At 50.7% G+C, this 17,473-nt stretch overlaps 1 protein-coding gene across 1 annotated transcript in view; it reads left to right on the plus strand.

Annotated features, from left to right (window-relative positions):
• The first annotated feature begins 7,280 nt into the window (after positions 1-7,280).
• The window catches only part of MMRN2 (multimerin 2), a 127,790-nt gene continuing 117,597 nt past the window's right edge, over positions 7,281-17,473 (plus strand). The window contains exon 1 of the mRNA XM_050958556.1: positions 7,281-7,363. The gene's annotated coding sequence lies outside the window, so the exon portion shown is untranslated. The remainder of the gene's footprint in view (positions 7,364-17,473) is intronic.

The raw sequence follows: 17,473 nt of genomic DNA on the forward strand, positions 1-17,473 counted from the left end.
ACATATCTTGCCAAGTGGAAGTGCTTCTCCCACTTGTGCGCCCAGCGCAACTTTATCCCTGAAGGTGTATCGGTCCCCATTATCTTGGACTATTTAGGGTCCCTCAAGGAGCAGGGCCTGGTCATCTCTTCTATAAGGGTGCATCTTGCAGCTATTTCCACCTTCCATCCTGGGGAAACTGGCAGTTCAATCTTTTCTCACCCCATAGTTTCCAGATTTCTCAAAGGCTTGGAGCGGCTCTACCCTCAGGTCAAATGCCCAACTCCTACCTGGGATCTAAACCTCGTATTAGCTAGGCTCATGGGTCCCCCCTTTGAGCCTTTAGCCACATCCTCGCTGCTGTACCTGTCCTGGAAGACAGCCTTCCTCGTCGCTATCACCTCGGCTAGGCGAGTCTCAGAACTTCGAGCTTTGATTGTGGATCCCTCGTATACAGTATTCCACAAGGACAAGGTACAGCTGCGACCGCACCCGGCATTCCTCCCTAAGGTGGTCTCTGCCTTCCACGTTAATCAAGACATCTTTCTACCAGTCTTTTTCCCGAAGCCGCACTCATCGCATCGGGAACAACAGCTGCATACTCTGGATGTCCGCAGGGCTCTCGCCTTTTATATCGAGAGGACCAAACCCTTCCAACATTCGCCTCAGCTCTTTGTAGCTGTCGCAGAGCGCATGAAGGGCATGCCAATCTCTTCCCAACGGATTTCATCTTGGGTGACATCCTGTATCCAGACATGCTATGACTTGGCTCACATTCCGACTGGCCATCTCACCACCCATTCTACTCGGGCTCAAACCTCATCTGCCGCTTTCCTGGCCCATGTTCCCATCCAGGAAATATGTCGCGTGGCTACCTGGTCTTCCATCCACACCTTTGCATCACACTACGCATTGGTCCAGCAGTCCAGAGACGATGCCGCCTTTGGCTCAGCGGTCTTACATTCTGCAACGTCTCACTCCGACCCCACCGCCTAGGTAAGGCTTAGGAATCACCTAACTGGAATGGATATGAGCAAGCACTTGAAGAAGAAAAGACGGTTACTCACCTTTGTAACTGTTGTTCTTCGAGATGTGTTGCTCATACCCATTCCAAACCCGCCCTCCTTCCCCACTATCGGAGTAGCCAGCAAGAAGGAACTGAGCGGCGGTTGGGCCGGCAGGGGTATACATCTGGCACCATAGTGGCGCCACTCCAGGGGGCGCCCTGCTGGCCCGAGTGTTGCTAGGGTAAAAATCTTCCGATGAACGTGCACGCGGCGTGCGCACACCTAACTGGAATGGATATGAGCAACACATCTCGAAGAACAACAGTTACAAAGGTGAGTAACTGTCTTTTCCCTGGCCTCAGCCCTAGCTCCGGTCCTGGTCAGGTAGTGTGGCCCAGCTCTGGCCCCGGCGGCACAGTACGGCCCCAGCTCCTGCTGGGCAGCGCGGCTCAGGCCTGGACTGGCTCCAGCGACACGGCGCGGCTCTGGCTCCAGCCCCAGAGGCGCGGCCCACCTCTGGCCATGGCCCCAGCCAGGCACCCCAGCCCTGGCTTCGGTCCTGGTCGGGTAGTGTGGCCCGGCTCTGGCCCCGGCGGTGCAGCATGGCCCAGTCCCGGCTCCGGCTGGGCACCCTGGCCCCGGCTCCGGCCAGGCAGCGCGACTCAGTCCTGGACTGGCTCTGGTGGCACGGCATGGCTCCAGCTCCGGCTCTGGCGGCTTGGCCCACCTCTGGCCTTGGCCCCAGCCAGGCACTCCGGCCCAGGCTTCGGTCCCAGCCGGGCGGCGTGCCCCGGCTCCGGTCCTGGTGGCATGGCCTAGCTCTGGTCCTGGCAGCATGACCCAGTCCCGGCTCGGCTCCAGCCCTGACTCTGGCTCGCCGGGCAGCGTGGCTCTGACCCGGCCCCGACTCCAGCCAGGCACCCCCCGCCGAGCGGCCCCGGCCAAGCACCCCCGGCCTGGCCTCCAGCATGGGACAGGGGCAGGGAGCAGGGAGGGGGTATTGGAAGAGGGCAGGGGAGTTCGGGGGTAGGTGGATAGGGGTTGGGGCAGATAGGAGTTGGGCGCTCAGAGGACAGGGAGATTGAATGGGGGTAGGGGTCCCAGGGGGGCCAACAGGCATGAGAGGAGGGATTGGATGGTGTGGCAAGGGGCAGTCAGGGGACAGGGAAAGGGAGGTGGATGAGGCAGGAGTCCTGGGGAGGAGGAGCCACGACCCCCTTGTGGGATAAGGAGGAGGGAACCGGTTGTTAATTTTTTGGCAGCTCAACACTGTATAGACTTAGATACTAAAAGGTATATAGGTGCCTAAATATCTATACACCTTTGAGGATCTGGGCCTATATAGTATATGTGATAACAGCAGGGTTTGTGTGGATTGGCACGCTGCAAGTATATAGCAACGTATAAAGCCAAAGACAGATATGCCAGTATGACTCAGCATCTGTTATTACACTCACAAAATGAAAATTTTCAACATTAAGAAAAATAACTAAGACATTTAAAAAAATCTAAGAGGTATAAGTGTGTTTCTTAGAAACTTTTTTTTAAAATTGTTTTCCATTCAAAGTGTGTGAAAGGCACCAGGATCTTTAAATCTCTATTATGGACTTAAACTAGCACTTGGCTGCAGCCTGTGCCATAGTTTCTGCTGCTTTTAAAGCCCTCGCAGTTGAAGTTGTTCTGAAATGGGAAAAATGGATTTTTAAAATCTGAGCTCCTAACTGGACTGTAAACAGTAGCAGATTAATTATTTTTTACAGCACATTATTATTTTTTACAGCACATCTACTTCTAGGCTATTATATGGAGCAAAGGTCAAATGGGAGAAAAAGAAGTAGTACTATTCTGTTGGGTCTTTTGCTATTCATACAAGAAATATAATATGAAAGAATCACACAGCATGGCGGGGCCCACCAAATAACCATATTTGTGGAATTTAGACAACGTGCATGACCTAACTACATATACGCACTGTTGCTCTGGTTGGGTTCTGGCAACTTCTAAAAATATAAAAGCCAGTGAGCTCTCTTAGGGATTTAAACAATTTAAAGCAATACTACCCTGTTCCTGTACACTACATATTATCCTAAACTCCACCCACAAACCAAATTCTACCCACTGGAGATACCAAAAAGAGATTCCACAAGTCTCAGATCATTCCCACAATCCCCCATAGTTAGCCACTCATTCCCTTTTCACCTGAACAGCTGTTCAACTCTAAGGCTACTGAGGTTGATAAGAAGCTGTTGCACAAATGACACATTGTACATTGAAGCTTTATTATTGGAAGAGTTCTGCTACCAAGCCAACCCCTCCTGCCATTCTTCCCATATCCCTGTCTCCTTCAACCATACCATTTCCAATGCTTTCACAAAAGCCCACATGCTCTGATGAGCTTTGCAAGTTTGAAGTGGGAGCACTACTGGGGTGGTTGACCCTCTCCAACTATGGGGAGCAATGAAGATGAGAAGCAACGAAGGAGCGCTTGTGTGTCTTGCCCTCTCTACACCTGCAATGTGTTTCCTTGCTTCCCTCCACATGTTGACTCTCACACCCTGCCTCTCATTCTCCTCTACATTGGTCAGGTATGTGGTAGGAGAAGTAGAAGGATGTGCTGAAACTCCAGAGTTTTACCTGCATTTCTTGGCCTAGCTCTCTACAGATTTAAAACATTTCTGACATAACTCCAGTTTCACCAAACTATTGAGAAAATGGCCATATTTGTATTACATATGCAAATCAAATTTCAATTCTATTTCAAGTGTGGTGTGAATGTGCACAGTAGATTTGTTTAGAAAATAGATAAAAAATAGGGGAGGTACACTTAGCTCAGTTTTAGAAGTGGGAGAGGTTAGCACATTTATATCCTAATCAAGTAGTATTTGTCATTGCCCAGAATGGCTTTAAAAATTCATCCAAATCCTCAAAAAGTAGCTTCCACTTTCTGTTTTTTAAAACAAATCAGTCAGTTTGAATGACAAGAGGTATTTATATCCCATCAAATGCAAAAACTTGACACAACCTTCACTATACAGGCACTAACATGCTTCCATAATACGGTGGCATAGGGTGACCAGAAAAAAATAACAAAGTCCCAGAGTCCTGCTAGCGGGGGACTGTGGGGGGAGGGGGAGAAAGGGAAAAAACAGAGTCCTGCTGGCGGGGGTGTGTGTGTGTGTATGGATTCCCACCGGCACAGCAAAAAAAAAAAAGCGTGGAGTCCTGCCGGCAGAGAGAGAGGGGGAGATGAAAAAAAAAAAGCAGAGTCCCGCCAGCGGAACAAAACAAAACATAACAAAAAACAGGAGTGCAAAATATCGGGACAGATTGTGTCCCGACCGAACATCGATCGGGACGCGGGACAAACGCCTAAAAATAGGGACAGTCTCAATTTTATCTGGTCATCTGGACATCTGGTCACCCTACAGCTGCATGAACAGGCTCACTGGCTATACTTGCAAGTTACAGCACAATAAAGCAGCCCCCGACACCCTAGCTCACTCTCCATCCACACTGGCAAGGCATGTAGAGCGCTCTGAGTCCACAGCTACAGCGCTGCTGGTACTCCACCTCAGCGAGTGGAATAATGTTTGCTACGTCCCCACTGGAGCACCACAGCACCAGTGTGAACAAGGTGTTGCGTTACTGCACTGTGATCAGCCTCTGGAAACGTTCCATAATCCCCTTAAGTACCTAGGCCACTCTTGTCATTGTTGTGAAATCTGCTGCAGGAATGCAGACATGCCCTTTCAAAGCTCCCTTTCGGAGAAGCTGACTGCTTATCAGCTCTGAAAAAACCCAAACATTTACTGTTTGCTTTGAGTGAGAGAGAGAGAGGTGGATGGGGGAGAGGAGTCTGAATTTACAAGACAGCATGCTGACACACTCTCAGCATCCCAAAAACCCACTCTCTCTCCCCCCACATACACACAACACACTCCCTGTCACACCCCACCCCTGCCATTTGAAAAGCACATTGCAGTCACTTGCATGCTGGGATAGCTGCCCATAATACACCGCTCCCAATGCTGCTGCAAGTGCCACAAATGTGGCCACACCAGAGCACTTGAAGGTGTCAGTGTGAACACACTGCAGCACTTTCCCTACTGCGCTCTCTGAAGGCGGGTTTAACTCACAGCGCTCTACATATGCAAGTGTAGTCATGCCCTTAGACTAGCAAGATTTTACTAAGCTTCCCGCTGTGACTCCACAGATGACTTTGCACACTCAGTGATTACTCTGAATGGCAATCAAGGCTGAGTTGGACAACATGTGACTCCAGCTTTGCTTCTCTAGTAGGATGATGTGGCAGTCCAAGTTTGTGCTATGCATCCTCAGCGCCAACCTCAAGAAATCAAAAATCATAAATTGAGCCCCTTTAAATGATTAAAAATCGTGAGTTTTTTAAAAACTATACTGTTTTTCTTTGATCTGTCTTCTGATTTTGGAATATCTCCCTGTCCACCCTCAGGTGTTTGGCAATTAGTGTTGCCCATGCCCCCCAGATTTATTGGATAAGGTGATTGAGACCTCTGCTGAAAGCGCTCTCTCCCCCACATCTGCCCACGCCCTGCCCCACAATGAACACTGACCGCCCTCCCGCTCAGTTCTGCTTTACTGCCCCCACCTCCGCTTCTCCTGGGGCTCTTCATTCGCTCTGGCTGGGGACAGCTCCGAGGGCTCCTCACCCCCGCCCAGATCGGGTGTTGCAAGGTGGGGGGGGGGGTAGCACAGGTACCATCCTAGTTGCTCACACCCCCAAGCGGCGGGCGGGCGGGCGGGGCGAGCAGCCAATCAGGAAGCTTCTCAGCTGATGGCAAGAAGCCTGCAGCCGTAGCAGCCGCTCCTGTAGCTCGTCTCGGACCTGCGGCAGTGGCCGGTATCTGGCAGGCGTGGACGGGTCCCTCCCCCCGACGCCTCTCCCTGCCCGCTTCCCATCGCTCTCGGCGCGGGCACGTGCTGGGGCGGGCGGCAGCGTTCCGGGCTCGGGAGAGGGGCGGGGCTAGGAAACACCACGCAGGGAGCCGTGTCGTGTGCTGACTTCTGGGCTTGCCGCTCGCTCGCGGGGCGGGCTGGATGGGTAACGGAGCCCGCTCACTAACGGTAGCTCTGGGAGTCTGCGCACGAGGCCGTCCCCTGCCTACGGCCCGTCGGGCTCGGCACGCACGAGCCTCTTGCCGGCAGGGCGGCTCTGCCCCGCTCTGCAGCCAGCTGCGTGCTCCGCCACTGCCTGGCCTCGCTCCCCTCCCCTCCTCTCCCGGCTGGCGGGCTCCAGGCAAGGAGCCCCGTGTCTGGCTAGGGAGGAGCCTCTTCGGTGTCAGGAATGGAGGGGGAAATGGCCCCGGGGAGGGCACGGCATTTGGGAACTGGGGGGGCAGGGAAATCCTAGGAGGAGAGCCAAGGAAGGCCTGAGGAAGAAACCTGGTCCAGAGTCGGATGGGGCAGCTAGGAAATAGGGAGTCTTGTGGGTGCAGCAAAGACCTGGCATCGCCTTGGGACAAGAATTGGGGGAAGTGGGTAGAAAGAGCTTTACAAAGTGGGGGATGGAGCAGTATTTGAGAGGGGGATGGGGACCTTGCTGAGGGGAGACCATGCACTGTGGTAAGGGGAACAGATATAGGAGAGCCTGGGAGAGGACAAATAGGACTCTTGGGAAGGGCCTTGTCTACAACGTATGGGGAGATCTAGAGTGGGTGGCAGGACAAAAGAGTTGGGAGCTGGGAAGAGAGAAGGGGACCTAGGTACCATGGAGAGGAAGAGGTGCGGTGTGTGAGGGACTGGTACTGGGGATTGTAGAAAGGGAGGGGGGGATGTGAGGCTGGGCTGCAGAGTGGAGTTAGGAAAGAGTGGTCCACAAAAGGAATGATGAGGTAATAGAGATAAAGAAGAGAGGTTGAATGGGAGAGAAATTGTGTCTTAGGGACAGCTGTGTGGGGGTTGTTATGGATGTAAATTTCTGAGAGATCTTGAGGACAGAGGCACCTTGGAAGGGCAAATAGCTGAGGGGTGTAATGGCTTTAAACAATAGGAGAAGAAAATGGGTTTGAGAGAGAAGAAAGAAATAGAAATTTGGTAGGGGGAATAAGGAAGAGGGGTGTATGGGGAAAAAAAGGGAAATATATGCAGTTTGTGGAGTCTGTGGGGAGAAGGGGAAATGAGTACAGTATTGGAGGAACATAAATTTTTTAGCTGTGAGCAGCTGGGAGCTTTATGGAATTGCGGGTCTCATGGTATTGTGGGCAGGGAGAGGAGATTGGAGACAAAATTAACTGTACATCACCAATAAGGATGCAGGAGGACAAGTTGTATACTGAGTAGACATGCACAAGCTGCAAATGACAACCGGCTTTGTATCTCAAGCAGAACTGCTGAAAAAGGTAACTGATCAGAATAGTATGGTTTTTTTTAACTTGATTAAAAACACTTCCCTATATCCCAGCAAAAGAAAACTATTAATGGGTTCATTTAGCAAAGGCTCAGTTCGTATTTAATAGAGCTCTGACTGAATAAATTGCTGGAGTTGATTTTCTGAGTAAGAAGGTGTCATTTTTACAGTCAGTTTTCAGATTAGAACTGCTCTTTAAGCCACAGTCTGCAGTAAGAGGTGATGTAGCAATGTGGAGATGCGCCATGCCAGTGAGAATTTCAGGAGGCACTGTGCTTCTGTCAGACAGAACACTTACTGGAAGAGCGGTGGAGTGTGTCTGCTGTGCTACCATGTACACGTTCCCTTGCATTGACTTTCTGGCTATTGCAAAATGGATGGTGCTGAGGTGCCCACTCATTTCTCTAACCACTTTGAGGTGGTTAAAGTTGGTACCATTCCTAGCTTAGTGGGTGCACAAGGGGGAAAAGGTTCTTTACACCTTTATTACTTCTTCCCCACCCCTAGAGTTCAGCACAATTGAGTTGTCAAGTTAGAAGCATAGAGCCAAATTTACCATTGATGTGGGGAAGCTCAAATCCTTTTAAATCATTGTAGCTTCACCCACTTACTTTAGTGGTGAATGGATTGTACTAGAAGCAAACAGAACATAAGATTGTTGTCCTATTTGTCATGCTGAAATCTTCTGCCCAGAGATCATTTGAAGTAATAGTCTTTTCCTTTTGGCTCTTTTTTTTTTCTACTATGATAGTTGTGTACCTGAGCATCCACTTAAAAAATGCTGTCTGCATGTCCTGCATAGTCCCTTAGTTTAAGTGAGTGTTTGACTTCCTCAAGTACACGAACCTCTGAAGTTACCCTCTCAATCATATCCCAGGATCTTTTGTCCACACCATGGAACTTTTTGCTTCTGCTCTTCCAGTCAAAGATATACAGCTCACCGCTAGTAGAATCACTCTACACTTCAGAGAATGCACCACAACCTGAAATACTGCCCCCAGTAGAAATGCCAACTTTCCACTTTCTCATACAAATTCCATCCCCCACTATGACCACAAACAGACAAGACATCCCCATCCACCGTCCCTTCTGCGTAGTTATGGGAAACAATGCTTTGGGGGAAACAGTATTTCCAACCCCCAGTAATCAAATATCATGAGGTCAGCCTCCCAAACTCATGAAAAAAGAAGGTGGTTTCTTTGCACGTGCCTTCTGACTTTTGAACCTTTAAGGTTGCACTCATTTCATGTTTGGAAGTTTTTTTGTCTGCACCCAAGAGGACTGAAAACTTACTTAAAAGAAGGGGAAAAAAAAGAAAAAGAGAGTTGAGATTCCCTCATGCTATCATGATTCCAGTACTTGGACATGGCCTCACCAAGCCGTGCCAATGCACATATGCAGCCACTTTCCACATGCTCAACAGATATATTCAGAGAAGTTTGCACATGCTGTGTAGTAAAAAGGGCGCTTGGAGACCCAGAACAAATGTTGACCTGGTGCCCTGTCTTCTCTCAGCTCTGCATTAGTAGGGGGAGTGGGTAAGAGTGATAGTAGGGAGCAAAAGGAGTGTTCCAGTACAGTTCCCACATTTTGTATGTGTTGGGGAAGAGGTGCACGTGTACACACACTCACTCACTCTTTGGTTAGACTGGCCATAGGTCTCTCTGGGGACATTGATTCTTTTCAGATAGATTTATTTACTTGCTCCCATTCTCTTTCCTATATCCTATCCAATGTGATACGATGTCACTGTACATACCAAACAAAACCGCCGTGTTTTGTGATAAAAAATTACAATTTACAGGGAGAGCCTTGTGACATTTTTATTTTTTATAATTTTATTTTGAGGGGAATTTAATGTTACTGTTTTATCCTTAAAATATTTTGTTTTTATTATAGTTACATGAATAAAATTCCTCAAATGACTCTTTCCTATTGAACCTCAGCTCCTTCATTAGTCTCAGGGACCCCTCCTCAACCCCCCTTGTATGTTTCCCACTCCTCAGCAGAACCCCAGCTCCCTATTAGCTTCTATTTCTGGCTCTGGGTGGTGGAGTCTGTGCCTGCTTACTAGCTGCATCCCCCTCACCTCGCCTGGGAACTGGTACTGTTGCCACCCACCCACCTCTGGATGCACCCACATGCTTCCACCCCACAATCATGTCACTCATGTAGAATGAATGCATCTTCACACTTCCCTCACATGAGGACCAAGGTGGATAAAGCGAGGAAGAACAGTAATTGAAAAGGAGATATTTTTCATTTTATTTCATGTTACTTTGTGTTTGCACAAAACACAGTGCTATAATTACAGAGGAAACCTGAGTAACAATTCCCAACCACATAAATGAACATACCATATAATTGTATTCACAGACAGTTGCCCCACACTGTGGTTGGATACAGAAACTACAAGATGACAAATAATTGTGACTAGAGTGCAAGAAACTTTGTGGATTTGTTTTTGTTTTGAAGCTGGAAAGCTGTTTTAAAAATACATGTTTTTATTGCATATAAAAAACTGCATTATTTGATATTCTAAGCCACCCTTAGCTGACATGATGAATTTGTGGTAACTTTTTAGAAAGTGAGAGACTAAAATAAACTGCTCAAACTCACTTCTGATACTTTGAAACTTAAAATCATGGGCCAGATCTTACCCCAGAGATTCATGCACAAAGGTGATTTACCCCTAGATTATTTGGGAAAAGGGGAGTGCCACCGCCATTGCATTTTCCTCACTTTCCCTTTTGCAGGGTAGGGGCTGCATTAGATTGGAAAGAGCAGGGAAGGCAGAGACAGAGATGAGTTTGTTTTATCAGATTCTCTCCTGGATTCACAGGGCAAACTAACTGAAGTTACTGCTTGCAGTAGGGGAAGGAATCTGTAAGGGGCTCTGTAGTCAAGAGTCAAAGAGTTTGGGCTCTAAGACAACTAGGAATAAAACATTCATCACAACACATAGTAGTGCAGATCGTTGGAGTCTAGGGGGAGAGGTACCCATTCAGTTCCACTCTGGTCTGGGATGCTGTGTCCAGTTGTGGGGGTCAAGATTTGGGGTTCCAGAGTTCATGAGGCATGTGATCTGTGGTGAAGGATATGAAGTCTGTAGTTGTAATCATAGGCATAGTTTGACTGCTATGGGTGGTGGGAGAGAAAGCGTGCTTGCGTGCAGTGAAGCCAGTTCCCCAAGCTCACTGGCTTTCTCCTCCCTTTCTGGAGTGGTACTGAGGCTGCTGATGCTGGGGGAGAGGGGTGGGCTCTGGGCTGGCTTAACAGGGGAGCCTCAGCTGCTGCTGCTATCCTCTGTGGTGACCTGAGCACAGGAGCTGTGGCCATGCCACTACTCTGTTGCCTTGCGGTGCTGCTGCAGCTGTCTTCCTGCTGGGGCTGCAGCTGCTGCCAAGGAGATGCTGCATGCCGGGCTCCTTCCTCTGCCCTCGCACCATTCCCCTATCCCCTTCTCTTCCCCATCCCATCCCCATTCCCTTTCCCAGTGCCCCCATGCCCCATCCCTTACCCCATTTTCCCAGTCCCCCTTGATCCACTCCCGCCACCACAGGTACTCACTGTTGTACAGGAAACCAGATGGTGGCCATGCAGGCACCTGTAGAAGGTGATGACAAGAGGCATTAGGACCCAGCAGGAGACAGTGTCCAGCTGCAAAGAGAGCAACCTAGAGTGGCTACCATCAGCAGGAGAAGAAGCTCTGTCTCATCCCTTCTGCTCCCTGCTGGGGCCTGGCTGCCAAGGAGAGGGGCTGAGCAAGCTGGAAATGTGCTGGGGATGGATGGGGTGGATGGACAGATCCACCCCACCCTACCCCCAGCAGGCTGAGCAGAGCATCGTGGCACTTGCAGAAATTGGGGGGAAAGTAGTCACACATGACCCCATGTGCACCCCCCATACCTTGCCTCTGTTTGTGGGGGCAATGCCCTCCTAAACTATGCCTCTAGTTGTAATGCTTGGTGACCCAGGTGGGCTAAGGGGCAGTCCAGAGCACTAGTCAAGTGTGCACGCGTAATCAGTTAGTTGGGAGGTCAACTGGTATCAGGAGCAATCTGAGGCAATGGTCAGAGTTCTTGCAGGTGTCAGTAGCTGGAAGATCCAATCCAAGAGGCTGGGTCAGTGACTTAAGGATGCAAGGTCAGACAAGGCAACAACCAGCAGCCAATGTTCCATTGCTCAGACAGTTGCCTCTTCCTGTTGGGGTCTTCGTATAATCCAGGTACCGAATGAGAGTGCTGTCTGTCCATCCAGTCAGGGGCCTAAGGCATGGCTTCTGTGGCTCTTTAGGCCTTTAGCACTAAAGCTGTTGGTGGGGGAAAGCAGTTCAGTGCCTTAATTAATGTTCCCTACAGAGTTGGTGGGCCTGGGTTCAGTACTGGGATCCTGACAGTAGTCAGAGATCATTGTCATGTCTGTGATGTAGGGATTGGGAGGCCAGGATCTGCTTTTTGGTGTTTGTGGGTCAGTTGAACAAAGGCACATTTCCTCTCCCTACCTCCTTCTCAGACAGCTTTTATGCTTATGTGGCCATCCCATCCTCTCCCATATCCCTACCTTTGTGCCTCAGTTTGGGCTTGCTTATTTTATCACAAAGGGCATTTGATGTGCTAAGCAGATGATTTGTTAATTATTTCCCAACCCCAGAGAGTCTGGACAGCAACCTACAGGTCATAACCCTGGGTTGCTAAAAGCTTACAACAGTGACCTGCAGGTCTTCACCCTGGCTCACCAGACACCTCTGCCATACCCAGTTTTGCTGCTACTAGATATTATTGGCCAGCCCCTCTGTTGATGTAAATCGACACAGCTCCATAGAAGTTGGAGGGAGGGATAGCTCAGTGGCTTGAGCATTGGCCTGCTAAACTCAGGGTTGTGAGCTCAATCCTTGAGGGGGCCATTTGGGGATTGGTCCTGCTTTGAGCAGGGGGTTGGACTAGATGATCTCCTGACGTCCCTTCCAACTCTAATAATCTATGATTCTAAATCCATGGAATTATATTGATTTACACCAGCTGAGAACTTGGCCCCATCATTTTTTATAGCCTTCTGAAACATGAAACAAACTTGAAAAGAAAGCAGGTGAAACTTTGAAGATGCAGTCTGGAATTGTAAGAAGATAACATAAATAACCTGTCAAGTGAGCATGAAGTCTCTGTCTGTACTGAGAGCACAGCAGTAAGAATATCAGCACTCATGTAAGATGATTATTGGCTGTAGCAGAGTAAAATACATCTGTTCAGTCCCATTGTGAATGTGATTCCAGAAATACTTTGTGGCAATTCTATGTGAATGAGTACTGGCACCCAGAACCACTCCTGGGGTCATAAAGATGGTGACAGCAGCCCTCTAGAGTTCAAAATTCCAAGCTTCTTGGATAAACTCTCTGGATCTTTTACCGTCAGGGAAGTAACCATGAAAAGTACTTAATAATTAAGAATACTGTGCATTGCTCAGTAACAGAGTACTCAGTGTGCGTCCGACGAAGTGGGTATTCACCCACGAAAGCTCATGCTCCAAAACGTCTGTTAGTCTATAAGGTGCCACAAGACCCTTTGCTGCTTTTACAGCAGTGTAATGGTTCCACTGTGGACTTGGCTTGGGTAAATATTTAGGTTTTGAAGCTTTCAGTAACAGTAGACATTGGAGTGGCACTCTCTGTGCAATGCATGGCAATTCCCTGTTTAGTCACAGACTATGTACTATACATCAGTGGTTTTCAAACTTTATTTTCCCTGGTGACCCAGTTGAAGAAAATTATTGATGCCCATGACCCAGTGGAGCGGGGCATGAAGGGTTTGGGGTGTGGGAGAGGGTCAGGGCTGGGGCAGAGGGTTGGAGTGCAGGGGTGAGGGCTGTGGGGTGGGGCTGGGAATGAGGGGTTCAGGGTGTGGGAGGGAGCTTGAAGTTGGGTTGCAGGAGAGGGTCAGGGCTCTGGGCTGGGGGTGCAGGCTCTGGGATAGGGATGAGAGGTTTGGGGTACAGGAGGGGGCTCTAGGTTTGGGGGGCTCAGGGCTGTGACAGGGTTTGGGTGCAGGAGGGGGTCAGGGCTCTGGGCTGAGGGTGGGGGGGCTTGGTGTGCAGGAAGGGGCTCGGTTTTGGGAGGGTTAAGGGCTGGGGTAGGGGACTGGGGTGCGGGCTTACCTCGGGCAGCTCCTGGTCAGCGGCACAGCGGGGGTGCAGAGGCAGGCTTCCTGCCTGTCCTGGCACCACAGACCATGCTGCATCCCAGAAGCAGCCAGCAGCAGGCCCGGCTCCTTGCACAAGCACCTCTGCAGGGCTCTAGCCCACAGGCACCGCCACCCTCCCCCAACTCCCATTGGCTGGGAACTGGCCAATGGCAGTGCAAAGCCGGTGCTTGGGGTGGGGGCAGTGCATGGAGCCCCGTGTCCCCCCTGCCTAAGAGCTGGACCTGCTGCTGGCTGCTTCTGGAGTACAGCACGGTGTCAGAACAGGTTGGGACTGGCCCACCTTAGTCAGGCAGCCCTGCCAACAGGACTTTTAACAGCCCGGTTGGCGGTGCTGACCAGAGCCACCATGACCGAGTCCTTTCCATTCTGTGACCCAGAACTGGGTTGTGACCCACAGTTTGAAAACCCCTGCTATACATGGTTACCCATGCAGGGCTCTTAGGGTATCTCTAACAGCAGAGTAAGCTCAAGGTTAGTATAACTCAAGTTAGCAGACCCTGGGTTTGTTAATATAGGGTTTGAGCATCTACACTCACTTGTAACCCCAGATTAGAAATTGTTGAATCCTGGAGCTCCACTGCATCATGCGGGCCCGTGTCTAACCACCCATATCCCAGCCTTCCTAGCGCCTTCCCAAAATGTGGTGCAGTGTGAGAAAATTGACTGATCACCAAACATCATTGTCCAGAGGACAAAGAAAGTTCAGTTTGTGGGATTGTGGGATACTTTTGTCAGACTTACAGAGCATGGGACCAGTGGGATTGTGCCTACGCTGCAGGCAATAGGGCTTGAACTTTGGGTCTTGGCTTGAGTCAGGCTTGGACCCTCTATTCCTGTGGGGTACTGGAACCCTGGGTCTGTGTCTTGGATTAGCGCAATTTTTATGTAGGCAGAAGGGGAGGGGTTAGTCTTGAGCCTTAGTTCAAACCCTGAGTTAACCTTTAAGTGTAAATATACTCTTATTGCATACAAGCCTCATGCAGATTGGAGATAGCTTTTTCCAGAGGTTTCAGTAGTGAGTCACTCTTCTTAGAGCCTGTTAACAGTTACTAATATGCATAAATAGGGCCTTACCAAGTTCACGGCCATGAAAAACATGTCACGGACCATGAAAGCTGGTCTTCTATATGCTTTTACCCTATACTATACAGATTTAATGGGGGAGACCAGCATTTCTCAAATTGGGGGTCTTGACCCAAAAGGAAGTTGTGGGGAGGGGGTGTCGCGGTATTGCCACCCTTCCTTCTGCGCTGCCTTCAGAGCTGGGCAGCCGGAAAGCAGCGGCTGTTGGCTGGGCGCCCAGCTCTGAAGGCAGCACACTGCCAACAGTAGTGCAGAAGTAAGGGTGGCAATACCAGACTGTGCCACCCTTACATCTGCGATGCTGCCTATATAGCTGGGCAGCTGGAGAGTGGTAGCTGCTTGCCGAGGGCCCAGCTCTTCAGGCAGCAGTAAGGGTGGCAATACTATACTATGCCATCCTTACCTCTGCGCTGCTGCTGGCGGTGGCTTTGCCGTCAGAACTGGGCTCCTGGCCTGCAGCCACTGCTCTCCAGTTGCCCAGCTCTGAAAGCAGCGCCAGCAGCAGCACAAAAGTAAGGGTAGCAGTACCACAACATCCCTACAATAACCTTGACCCCTCCCCCCAAAACCCCCTCTTTTTTGGGTCAGGACCCCTACAATTATAACACTGTGAAATTTCAGCTTTGAATAGCTGAAAAAAATGAAATTTACAATTTTTAAAATCCTATGACCATGAAATTGATCAAAATGAACCGTGAATTTGGCAGGGCCCTGTGCATAAAGATCTATTCTGTCACACCTCCTGGTCAGTAGGTATGTGCCACTGGAGGAGACAGTGAGTCACTCTGCACTGCTGTGCCAACAGCTACATGCAATTTCATCAGACCCAGATACTATGGTCACTCAGCTTTCCCTGTGTGCGGCCAAGACTAGGTCTTGATTGAGAGCTGGCTGGGTAAGTCTCAAACTGTATAAAATAGAGATGATGTTGGTGATCGAGCAAATACTCAGAGGCAAAAGAAAGAGCATATATTGGTCCCTTTGATTCAGAGGATATAATTTTCCTTTGTTGAAACGGAGCACTAACCAGTGATTCTATTCGATTCCAACTTGTTCCTGGTTGGCCAGAAAGCAGCTGCAGAAAAGAATGCTCCTTATGATCTGTGTCTGCCAACAGACCTGGATTAACTTTGTGGGCCTGGTGCCAAACATATTTGTTGGCCCCCCCATGGGGCAAGGTGCAGGGGTGGCAGGATGGTCAGTCTCCAGCATGAAGGGCGGGCTTGGGGCAATGAGGCACAGCACATTCGTAAACAGGGGGCACTGTTTACGAACCTGCAGCTGCCAGACGCACATTGGCCTGCACAGCCCTGTGCTGCCAGCATGCCCCTTTCCATTGAGGGTAGGCCTGCACTCCCGCCCCCCCCCCCCCGCTCCAGTGCCCCACCCTTATGCCCAAATGTTATTTGTCAATAAATAAATATGCCCAAATGTTATATGTCAATGTGGAGGCTCCAACATGGCAGTGGAGAGCACAGGCCATTGGTTGCATGGAAGTGAGAGAGAACCCTGCAGACTCCCCCAACCCCACAGTGTTGACACAGTGCAAGGGCCAGGCCTGCCCCAGAAATACCTTGCCCGCGCCCCCCCCCCTGCACCTGTGTGCCATCCTGTTTGAGTGAGCAGACTCAGCCTGGCAGCAGGATCCAAGTGCAGAGGGACTTAGTGTGAGGGGATCCAGTTTGGGGTAAGAGAGGTTTCTGTGGGGCAGTCTGGGTGTGGGTAGCAGTGGGAGATCTGGCTACACAGAAGCTCGTGGGGTTCCAGCTGCAAGGGCAATGGAACTGTGCAGGGAATCCAGCTGAAGGTGTTTGGGGCTCAGCATGATGGGGGTCTAGGTGCAGGGGAGGTGGGGTTCATTTGGGTAGGGGTGCAGGTGGTTGGGGCTCAGTGGGGAGGGTGTCTGGGGGGGACTCATCGGGGTGGTACAGATGCAGGGGAGGTGGGGCTTGAGGGTTGGATGGGCCTGCTTAACAGGGGAGCCCCAGCTTCTACCAAGGGGATGCCATGCTACAGCTTCCCCCCGCTTCCCCCATCCCGTGCCCCTTCCTCACTGCCCCATCTCCTCCCCACTCCACCCCCTTCCTCCCCACTGCCTCTTTCCCTCAGCCCCCTTCTCATCCCCATCCCATGCTGCTTCCCCACTGCTCCATCTCCTCCCCAGGCTTGGGGGGAAACCACCCCCACAGCACGAGCCAGAGAAGCAGAGCGGGTTGAGGCCAGGTTGTTGCACATTCTGCCGCCTGGTGATTGCAGAGTGGACCCGACCCCACTCACAGGGCGGCAGGAAGTGGAGTGACCCGACCCCAGCCCACTCCTCTCTGCTCCCCTGGCTCCTGGATTTGGGGGAACTTCCCTCCAGAACTCACCAGCAGCGTGGAGCAGGATGGGGCCAGGTTGCTCCACTTCCCGCTGCCCGGTAAGTGCAGAACGGGCCCCACCTCTGCTGCAGTCCCCTGGGATGTAGCTCAGGGGAAGAGGTGGAGTGGGGATGGGGCTGGGCCAGAGCAAGGGCGGGGGTTTTGGGGAAGCGGTGGAGTGGGTGCGGGGGCTTTGGGGAAGAGGCAGAGCAGGGGTGGGGGTAGCTTTCCTGTCCGGCTCAGTCAGCTGGGGGATCGGGCTGACTGGGGCTCCTTCTGATTGTGGGCCCGGCGCCTTGGTGAACCCGGTCTGCCAAGTGAGAATATTGTCTCCTTTCCTCTTGGATTTGGACATCATACCAGACATCCATGCTTTTGTAACCTTCAGATTGGATTACTCTGATGTAATGTATTTGGGCCTGCCCTGGAAGACCAATCAAAAACTTCACCTCACATGGACTG

Source organism: Gopherus flavomarginatus, chromosome 6, assembly GCF_025201925.1.
Source record: "Gopherus flavomarginatus isolate rGopFla2 chromosome 6, rGopFla2.mat.asm, whole genome shotgun sequence".
NCBI classification, from domain to species: Eukaryota; Metazoa; Chordata; order Testudines; family Testudinidae; genus Gopherus; species Gopherus flavomarginatus.